Here is an 11,177-nt window from a genome sequence, read left to right as displayed (position 1 = left end):
GGCCAAGGAAGGGTTGGCACCGTCAAGGAAGGCACAGTGGGAAGGCAGGAGGGATGCGGAGATCCCAGTGGGAAGGCAGGAGGGATGCACCGACCCCAGCACCACCGCTCCAGCTGTGCCCACGTACACCCGGCTGTGGAGCATCCTCGTTCCCCTCCTCTCTCCAACCACGCAGTCCCGGCACTGATGCTTTGGCATCCCCTCTGCACACACCAGAATTCAGCAAGACTTCTTCTACTCGGAGAAGTCCCCACTACCCCCAGCACCACCATTTCACAGCAAAACCAGCGCGGTTTGAGGGCCACAGCGCAGCGGCACGTCTGCGTGAGACATCAGCTGGCACCCAGGGAGCAGCATGGTCCCCAGCATCCCCATCTGTCCCCAGCGTCCCCAGCCATCCCGATCCGTCCCCATCCATCCCCATTCATCCCCTCTCACTGCTGATGCCCACAGCCCTGTGGTCTGGGTCTCCTTGGCCAGACCCACCACCCATCAGACCAGGGAGCTGAGCTGTCACCGAGTGGCTGCACCGACCCCAACTCAGAAAAACAGGGGGGCAAAACCGGCAGTGGGGGGAGCACGGGCCAACCCGCCTGGGCACATGGCCCAGCCCGGGGCAGCTCGAGCAGATTGTGCAAGAACACCCCGGTCCCAGCCTGGCTTTGAAATGCAAAGGCAAGAAGATCTGTTACGTTCAGGTAGTGCTGTTGTGGTCTAAGGCAAACAAAGTCCACAATATAAATTGGCTGCAATTGCTAATCAACGAGCAGATTCAGACCAAGAGGCATCTCACATGTAAATCGGATTTACCACTAATTAAATGCATAAAGAAGATTTTTCCAGGCATCCAAGGTTGCTTCTGCAGAGTCTGAACACCCACACGCGCACACACCCAGCACCTCTGCAAAACGATGACTTTTTTTTGCACACAAAGCAGTTCATTTCCATGCGCGTGGATTGGGCAACGCCGCCGTTCCCATGTTCCTTTCCCTGCTCCCGCTCATGGGCTGCACGGCGGCAGCATCCCGACCCGCTGCCGGCTCTTGGGTCTCCCAGGTTTCACCCCCACAACCATCCTGAGGCATCGGGATGGGAAACACCAAGCGATGGGACAATTTCAGCCCATTTCCAGGTTTGGTGGAGCTGGGTGAGGTCCTGAAGGTGTCAGGCTCCTGCGGGTTTTGGGAAAAGAGTTGGTTTGAGGGATGAGACCCAAGAGGTCCCATCTCCCAGGGGAACCCCTCAGGTCCAGCTGCTTGCTCTGGCCACGCGGTCGGCACAGGGACCACAAGCTGCTCACGCCAATGGCCACAGCAGAAAGTCACCATGAGCCAGAGCGGGGCACTCGGCACCGGCTGCTCTGGGCCGGTCGGTGCCTGCCCGCACCAAGGGAGGCATTAGGAACTCAGAGCTTTTTTTCTTCCCAACCAGCTTCGGGGTTGGCGTGAGCCAACAGTGGCCAGGAGCCCACCCTGGGCACCAGGGCGGGTGGGCATTCAGGGGGACGAGCCCCTCTGTGCAACCTGCAAGCCAACCGGGAGCATTTAGCAGAGGAAAGTTTGGGGTCAATGAGCAATTCCCTGCAGCGTGCGCTCACCCACGGGGGTTTGCGAGGCAGCTTAGCCTGCAGGACGGAGCAGCAACTGCTGCCTTCAATGGGTGGTGAATATAAATCACCTGTTAAACCCACCTGAAACTACGGTGACTTCACGGCAAGGAGGAGGAGATGGCGGTGAAACCAAGCTGGCCTTTTCCTCGATCTTCTCCCGGAGCGGTTTTACCAGCAGAGCCCCACGTCGCCGCTTCACCGACTGGCCGGGCAGGCTGGGGCGGTTGGCCCAGGCCGACACGCGGAGAGGCGGCACAGCCTGGGCTGCTGCAACCTGCTCGCCCCGGCCGCACGTGCAGAGCATGAACCCCAGCGCTCCCAGGCAGCTCGGGGCCATCCACACCCCAAAATCCCACTGCCACTGCCCTGGGGGGTGCGGGGGGAGGGCGCCTGTTCCTTCGAGGCACGGGGTCACCCCTGAGCATCGCCTGTGCTTGCAAGCAAGGCTCAAACCCCAGCGAGCATCGTCGCGCCACGAGGACGCCGGCACACGCTGGCCCTCATGCAGGGCACACTTGGGACGCGTTACAGCGGGGGGTGCTGGGGGCAGCAAACGCTCCAAGGCCCAGAGCCACGGACAGACACCCCTGCTGCTTCCCAACACAGCAGAGCCCTGTGTCCGTGGCATGTGCCATCGGGCGACCGACAAAATGTTCTGCCGAGGCGGTGGGAGGATTAAAGCCCTAATCCAGAGCAGCACCAGCACCAGGGAGGCTGCGGCAGCAAGGCTGCAAACCCGCGGAGGGGGAAGCGTTCCCATGTGGGGCAGTTAAATGGGGAAAACGGTGTCGGGGCTGGGGGTGGGAGGGTTCGGAACGGCCAGGCAAGCTCGGGGGGGGTGCTGAGGGTGACAGGCAGCAGCTGGCAGCTTCTTGTCCCCAGTGGGGACAGCCTGCAGCAGGGGAGGGCTGAGCTGAGCCCGCTGCTTCCAATGCTCTGCCCTGGTCACCACCCCTGTCCCCCCGCCCCCAGCAGCAGGGTGGGGGGAAGATGGCCCAGGAGCAGCCCCCAAACCTTGCTGCAGGCTGTGCCCCCCCACAGAGCTCACCCACCGCTCCCTCCCGTGCCAGCAGGGCAGCGACCACAGCATCCGCACCCCAGCCCCCTCCCCCCAGCATGCCCAGACCCCTGCAACTCCATCCCCAAACACAAACCTCCCCTTCGCCACAGCGGCCACTCGCAGCCCTCTCGTATGGCACCAGCCGCGTCCAGGGCTGCCCCATCACCCACGGACCCGAGGACGGGCACGGTGGCAGCCATGGCTGTTTCCGAAGGCAGGTTCAGGAGAGGGGCAGCAGGAGAGGCGGCCCTTGAGCAGGAGGGCAGGGGGCTGCTGGGGCTCATCCCCTCTGCAAGGGGACGGTGAGGGGCAGGAGGGGTGATCTGGCATCTCCCACCCGGGCTGGGGAGCCCACCCCACCCGAGGGAGACGCAGGGGCCGGCCGGGTGGCAGACACCGCCGTGTTTCACAACTAAACATGGCTTGCGCTCCCCTCGCCGCCACCCACATGTGGGGCGTGTTGGAAATATCGAGATGTCGAGTTTGTATCTCCTGCTCATCTCCCATTGAAGCATTCCTTCTTGTTTACTGGTCCTCTCCCAGTCACAGGATCCCAGTCGAGCGGAGGGGCCTTCATTTCCTAGGGACATCTTGCATTCATTAGGACATGTTGTTGTTGACTTACAAGGCTGCTAATTCTCAAGGTCCAATTTAGCCCTCAAAACCACTAACATGTGTGCTGGGGAGTTGCTACATCGCTCCCATCAGCCAGGCGTGCTAACCAACGCAGCAAAGCCGGGCACAGGGGCAGCCCCGGTTTAAAGCCACCTTCTCCATCACCTTGGTGGGGTGGAGGTTTGGGTCCTCCCTGCTGGTGCTCAGGAGCTTCAGCCCTAAAGGGCAGCAGTACCTGGGGCGGCGATGGCCCTGCAGGAGCCACGGCTGGTGGAGGAGCTCCAATATTTGCCCTCTGCAAGTGGGAATGGCAGGGGATGAAGAGCAGCTGTGACGGCAGGGGATGATGGGGACACCCAGTCCCCCACACCAGCACTGCTGTGGGGCCACAGGAACAGCCACGTGGCTGCAGGAAGCGGGGGGACACAGGCAGCCCCCCCAGCTTGGCACCAGAGCGTGAACCTCGGGGGTGGGAGGACAAAAAGCGCGAGCCGCGCACCACGAGACAGCGCCGGCAGACGCCGTCTTCAGTGCGAATTCAAGTGGGTTGAGAAGTTGCCTCAGCCACAGCTGAACGGCAACAAGTGACCACAGACGGGCTCCTTGTCTGGGGCTAGGAAAACAGGTTTGTGTAACTCCCCGTCTTGGGGTATCTCTCCCTACTTTGGGAATGGGGGGCGGGGGGGGGAGGGGCAGGTTCCCAAATCGCCTCCCAGCAGCCCCACCAACTATATATAGTGAGCCCAGGCTCTTACCCTGAGCCCCTCGGGGCACTGACTCACGAGCAGGGCTGGATTGAAGTGGGGTGGCTGAAGCAATTACAGCCCCCAGCTGCCGGCCCCACCCCAGCCGGGAAGCTGCAGCCCCCACAGCGGCGATGCCTGAACCACACTTGAAGCAACGCCTGAACCACCGTGTTTACAGGCTGGTGAATGAAAGCGGCGCTGGGTTCCTGCACCCAGCCAGCCCGCGAACCGCCGCATCCACAGGCTCCACGGCGCGATGGCTGGCTGATTGCGCTGGCGGCCGGCGGGGTTTGCAGCCCCCGGGTCCCGCCGGCGCGGGAGAAGGCAGTGAGGCCAGCAGGGATGCAGCTGATGCACCTGCAGAAGGACCACGCTGGGCCATGACCTCTTGGCTGTACTGAGGGTGGCCCTGGCCCTGAGATCACCCTGTCCTCGGCTAACGAGAAGCCGAGACCCCAGACAAAGCTAAAGGAAAAAGTGGAACGGCACCTACCGCCTCTGGTCCGTCACTGACCTGGTACCAACCACGTCTCCGCTCATCACCTTCCCTTCCTTCCCCTGGTTTTTGCAGGTTTGGGTTGCACCGTGGGGCAGGACCCCCCTTTCCCTAGGTGTCCGGAGCCTGGTGTGGGACCAGGAGGTAGGGCTTTCCAGCACAGGGGTGTCAGGGGTCACACAGGGTGGCCGAAAGCCCTTCCCAGAGGGATGGCAACCCGCTTCTCTAAGGTTGAGGTGCTGCAAAGGCCTTGTTTGGTGTCACCTGGAGAAGGAGAGCCAGGAGAGGAGTTCCTGGATGGAAAGACATCCACATTGCAAAGGCGGTTTTGGGTGCCAGCTGGCCCAGTGACCTGGGACGGTGCCTGATGTGGGGCTGATGGCAGCATCCCCTGTGATCCTACTGTGAGCTGGCTCAGACAGCCCTGGTTTCCAAGCTGAGCCTGTCCCAGCACACATCAGTCAAGCAAAACCTGCACAATTATCGCTGCCTTTCCAGGCAGTTCCTCGAGCAGAGAAACGACGGCAGCCAGGAATTGCATTAGACCCCTGAGGTGTTTACACAAGGCATAGAAGCAGGAACGCTGCCTGGCCGTACAAATATCTCCACACACACGGAGGAGCTGCTCAAGTCACCCAAGCACAGAGACAACAGCTCCGCCATGGGCCCAAATCGCCACGTTAAAGAGAAGTCTCATGGGATTTACATCCCGAGACCAAACTGCGATGCAAACTAGCGCTCCATCGGGAAACGAGCGGGATGGAGGCAAGCGCCTACCAGGAAAGAGCAGAAGATCATCGGCACCCAGCGGGCTAACGCGTCCCCAGGGCACGGTGCAGAACCAGGGGTGCTCCTGGCCTGCAAGAAGTCAGAGTGTCTTCATGTGCTGCTCCACCCAGCTAACCTGCCCCAGCCAGAGGGGATCTGGCTCCATCACTGCTGCAGGTGCTGCTCCAGGCAGCACGTCCTTGGGCAGCGAAGCGAGCAGGACTTTGTTTCAAGCATGCTGCGCCCTGGGGACGTGCACCTTGGACAGCAAGGGTGATGGGAACCGCTGGGGTGCTGAGGGCCCTTTGGAAATCAGGCTTCTCGAGTGCTTTGGGAAGGGCCAAGAGCGACTCCAAGAGCCCATGGTCAGCACCAAGTCCTGGGAAACTCGCCCTTGGGCTCCTTCGAAAAATTGATTCTCAGGTCATGGCTGAGAGGGACTTGAATTCATTACCATACATTTCAAAAATGCAGATGAAGAGGAGCCTGGGCAGGACAAATACACCTCACTACAGGCAAGCTTAAGGCATCCTGTAATTAAAGGGTTTAACTAATTCTTCCCAGGTTCAGGTCATCACTAAACCGCCCATCAGAGGACTTTGTCCTTGGAAGAAGCTGATCCCAGCCACCGCTCTTGGAATGGCGTTGGGCACACAGCTGACATCAGACAGACCCAGCAAACCACCTGCTGATTAACGCCACCATGGGACATGCCACCACAGGGCTGGTGACCTGAAAGGACAGGATTCAGCCGGGTTGAATAACCAAGAAGATCCCTTTTGGCACTAAAAATCTACATCTCACCATTGGAAAAACAATCCCAAAAGTCTTCAGTAATCAAAACACACCTCCAAACGCAGGAGCCCGGCTGCACGTAGAGGCTGAGCTGCTCACGACATGACGTGCATCTTCAGAGGGGCACGAGAGGTGGGAGATGGGCTTCCCCACAGACACCCATCCCTTGAGAAAGCTGAACAGCACCAAATTGGTTTAAAGGCCTTAAAACAGCAGCTGAAAAATCCAAGTGGATTGTTTCCTACTGGACATATTTGGGAAGGTATTTATTTTATATCTCATGAAAAAAAAAATCCAGGATGTAAGTGAGAAGCCAAGAAAAAAAAAAAAAAAAAGAAAGAAAAAAAAAAAAGAGGGGAGGGGGGAAAGAAAGAAAACAAATTTGAACCGGGAATGTTTTACGTGCAGTATTAAATCTCCAGCACACAATGAATCATGCAGTTCTTGGTCTAACAAGGAGGACTCCAGAAAGTCTGTACTATGAAGGAGTCACTGGAGACTCTAAGAAATATGACAAGCTCAGTCCAAAGTGCACAAAAGAAGGTTTTTTTAGTAAAGGGAAAAGGAAAGAAAAAAATCTAATGGTAAGAAAAAAAAAAATCTCTGAAATTACAGTCCTACAACAGCTTCATTTGTATAATCCTTCTCATACCCAGAAGCTGTTTTTGCAGCACTCAACGAGACTAGAAATAGATGACAAAACGCAACAAAAGCAATATGTATGTGAACTTTTGTTCCAGATCCAAAACGCGTGTTTATGGTGGGACAAGCACACAGGCTCACAAGCGACTATGTGCATACAAATCCCAGAGAAACAGGGCTGGAGCCCAGGGAGCCGCGGAACCTGTTCCCTCGCCCAAGGCACGCTGGTGTTTACATAGACAAACATCTGTCTGGAGTGCTCTAACATGTCCTTCACCCTCCGTGGTGGCGGTTCCCCAGCCTGCCGAGATGACGGGAGATTTTTTCTAACATCTAACCTGGATTTGCACCTCAGGTTTCCTCTCCCGGAGAGCAGTTCGCCTCTGCGGCTTCCAGCTGTGTGGGGGAGATTTGCGCCTCTTCCCGGTCCTTGTTTCTCTAGATGACGTGCATCTTTGTGCATCCCACTCTAGGCTCCTGCTCTCTCTTCTATGAAATTCCAGAAGTAGCCACTTACCTCTGAGGTTTGACCTTGCAGCCTCCAGCTGACTTCCTAGCTTGGGGCAGACGTGCACAGGACAGGATAGTGCGAGGCAGCGAAAACCCTGGGGAAAGGCTCCGCTCTCCCAAAGCTCCGGCACAGCTGCTCCCATCTCTTCCCAGGAGCCACATTCCTCTCTTTAGGGCTGGAGATCCTAATGGATGGATCTGAAAGAAGATCCAATGTAGCCGTGAGCTTGATTTGGGTCTGGAGAGAGGTTCAGCCAAAAGCTCTCAAAGCTGTCAGGTGCGGGGGAGCTGCAGCAGCGATGCTCAGCCTGCACAAGAGCCTCCAGCACTTACAAAGCCAGCACAAACCATCACGGGGGACGGGGACAGGCCACCGCCGCAGCAGCAGACCCAAGACCCTCGGCCACAGTTTCACCAAGGCTCCCTGCTGCTCTACGGAGATGTTGCTTTACCTGCTGCCCAAATGCAGCTGCTCCTGCCCCACGGCACAGCCACACTTGCCCACTCCTGACGCAGGAAGAGTCACATTTATCTCTAGACCTTCCCAGACCGCTGCCCCCCAGCTCAGGGCCCGGCTGCCCCTTCCTTCTCCAGAGCAAAAACCACGGGACCTGCAACAGCAACAGGCAGCTGCGCATCCTGCATAGAGAACCCCCTCCCACCAGGGACCGGGTGCATCCTGGGGGGCTCCTTTCCCTTTGTGCCCGAGACAAGGAGCGGCCAAACCCCACCAGGAGCTTGCCCACACACCAAGTGGCCGGGGTGAGCCCAGACCCCCTGGCCTCCCTTAGCCAAAAGCAGCGATGTCAACAGAGGAATGTCTCGCCTTGCCCAGTCGCACCAAGCTCCAACTGGCGCGATTAATCTTTATAACATGTGGAAGGAGGAATGCACAAGTCAGCAAAGGAGCGGGGCAGGTGGAGGAGTCTCCAGGAAGGAGGGGGGGGGCTGCCTATTTTTTTTTTTTTTTTCTTGGTGGAACAACAGGCTGCAGGAAGCAAAAGATCAACCTGTCAGCTTGGCTCAGCCCGGCGATCAGTCTGGTGCTTCACAAGCAGCGAAAACGCTTTGTGGTTTTGCTCCATTACCACCACGGCAGGGCCTTTCTGGGGAGCTCGCTCGCTTCTCCGAGCGACTTTGATGCAGGATGGATACAATCAAAAAAATGGGGGAGGGGCAGAAAGCTTACCCCGTGGGCATGCACAAGCACAGCAAACGCGTTCCTTGGCCTTTCATCTGCCTTAATAACATGCTTTCTGTGGCATCTATAGAAACCTGCTAATAGCAAAGAATATGAGCTCGTCTAAAACGTGAATCCAACTTCTCCATGTATTAATGGCTGTGATGGAGCCCGGGGAGCACCAAGTGAGGACAGTCACCCAGCCGGAGAGCAGCGGAGTCTTGGAGCATCTGCTGTAGTTACTGACAGCACCCACATCCTATAGGCTCTCCTTGCTTGATTAGGTGGGAAGTGGGAAGAATTATTGCTTTGATAACACCGGAGTGCCCAGTTCCAGGGAAACTCCTAGACCTTCACCAGGGGAATTCACTACACACCCAGAGGAAAACCTGGTATCCCAAATCATCGCTGGGGCCAGAGCAAAGGGCATCGACAGCAACCACTGCTGCATGGGCCAGCCAGGACTGTCAACACTGTCCTACACTGGGCTCTTATCCTCCACAATATGATGCTGAAGGGCACCATCAATGTCCAGCATTGAACACAATCAGAGAAAGGCTTGATAGACTCCTTGTCTTTGGTTTTTCCAAACTTGCCATGTCAGATAATTGTGTATTGCCATAGATAAGGCTAATACAACATCTAAAAAAAAATAAATAAAGTATGTCTTTCTGCATGGATGGGGCTCCCATATGGCCCTTGTGAGGTGGAGGAGGCAGCACAGGCTTGTGGTGCAGCATCAGGTGCCAACTCAAGCTGGGTTTAGTACCTGTCCCATCTACTGCCAGGCAAACAGACATGAAACCTTCAGATCTCGCTGTTACAGCCTTCCTAGGAGGGGCTGACAGGCGCCACGGGAAAGATCAAGGAGTGAGAGGTACTTTTCCATCGGTTCTCCATTGCCCTTAAAGCCTCGCTGCACACCTGCAACAGGGACCTTTGCTTCAGAGTTCTGGCAACCCAATTCCCGTAATGACCACAATCGTTGTCATTAGTGCCTAAAGTGGCACAAAAGCCACATCCCGTGGGCAGGACTGGAGGCCAGCAGCAGAGGTCATTTCAGGAGCCTAAACTCAGCTCTGCTAATTAACACCGGGCACCGCACAGACAGCACAAGCAAGAACCACCCAAGTATCCAACCATACTTCAGGATCCTCAGTGGGGATCCATTAGGGATGGGCCAAGGAAATGCCTTGTGGGAAAGAGATAGTCTTAAAATGCCATAAGAAGAGGCGCTTGTCCCACTGGCCTGCTGGGTAGGCTTTGGGGTGAGGCATCACACAGCCTTCAGCTCCCAAGGGTCCTTCAAAAACTATCCCACATCTAGAACTGTTTTGTCCTGGCTACAGAGCTGAGGGGTTTGTGGCATTTTAAGAACGGGGACTCTTACAACAGCAAACACTCATCTGTGCCCAGTGTTCTTCGCTTGTTGGATGAAGAGGGACCTTGAAAAACACCAGAAGTGCAGGAAAACACCAAGATTCCTGATGTCCATCTGTGGCTGTCTTTGACCTGCACCCTCAGAAGTCACTGGAGATGCAGCACAGATCCTACAACATGGGGACAAATGTTTAAGTCAAACCCAAATGCACTCACACTGTTAAAACGGGGTCAGCACAGAGCGTTATGGCTGTTTCATTGCCTGTCTTCTCCATCTCTCCAGAAGCCAACCATAGAACCACAGAAGGGTTTGGGTTGGAAGGGATCTTAAAGCCCATCCAGCCCCCTCCTGCGGGCAGGGACACCCCCCACCAGCCCAGGGTGCTCCAAGCCCCGTCCAGCCTGGCCTTGGGCACTGCCAGAGATGGGGCACCCACAGCTGCTCGGGGCAGCCTGGGCCAGGGTCTCATCCCCTTCACAGCAAAGAATTTATCCTTAGTATCTCATCTGAATCCACCCTTTTTCAGTTTAAAACCATTCCCTCTTGTCCTGTTGCTACAGGCTCTACTCAAATCTGTCCCATCTTCCTTACAAACGCCCTTGAGGTATCAAAAGGTCACTCGAGGGTCTCCCCGGAGGTTTCCCCGCCCCAGGCTGGACAGCCCCACTGCCAGCCCGCCCGCACAGGAGCGATGCTCCAGCCCTCTGAGCATCCTCGTGGCCTCTGGCCCCGCTCCAGCGGGTCCGTGTCCTTATGCTGGGGCCCAGAGCTGGACCCAGCGCTGCAGGGGGGTCTCACCAGAGCGGGGCAGAGGGGCAGAATCCCCTCCCTCCAGCTGCCGGCCACGCCGCTGGGGATGCAGCCCAGGGCACGGGTGGCTTGCTGGGCTGCCAGCCCACGCTGCCGGGCCAGGCTGAGCTTCTCACCCACCAGCTCCCCCAAGTCCTCCTCAGGGCCGCTCTCAATCCATTCTCCAGAAACACTCCCCAGTGTCTCTGTGTTGTCCTGCCTAGACCACCAAGAAAAAGCAGCGGGATGTCACAGGAGGGCAGCGAGAGCCACCGAACCCTGGGTGGGGGGAAAGGTGCAGCCTCAGAGATGGCCCCCAACTTTGGCAGGGTGCAGAGGGGCAGGAGCTGGGCCACCCTACTGGTCCCTGGGAGCTGCCAGAGAGATTCCCTGAGCTGAGGCTGACCTCCACAGGCCAGCTGGATCATAACAGCTCTTCCTCTGGACCAGGAGAACCAGGAAAATATTTCCTATCCATGCACACAGAAATAGGGCCCTTTCCCCACCAAAACCAACCCGATGTTACCAAGCAGCGAGCACCTCTGGGATGTGGGACTGCCTGCCCCATGTCCCAGCAAGGATGGCT

The sequence above is a fragment of the Falco naumanni genome, chromosome 3 (genome assembly GCF_017639655.2).
Source record: "Falco naumanni isolate bFalNau1 chromosome 3, bFalNau1.pat, whole genome shotgun sequence".
Classification (NCBI taxonomy): Eukaryota; Metazoa; Chordata; class Aves; order Falconiformes; family Falconidae; genus Falco; species Falco naumanni.
The sequence above is the reverse complement of the archived record's forward strand: the minus strand, read 5'-3'. Positions refer to the sequence as shown.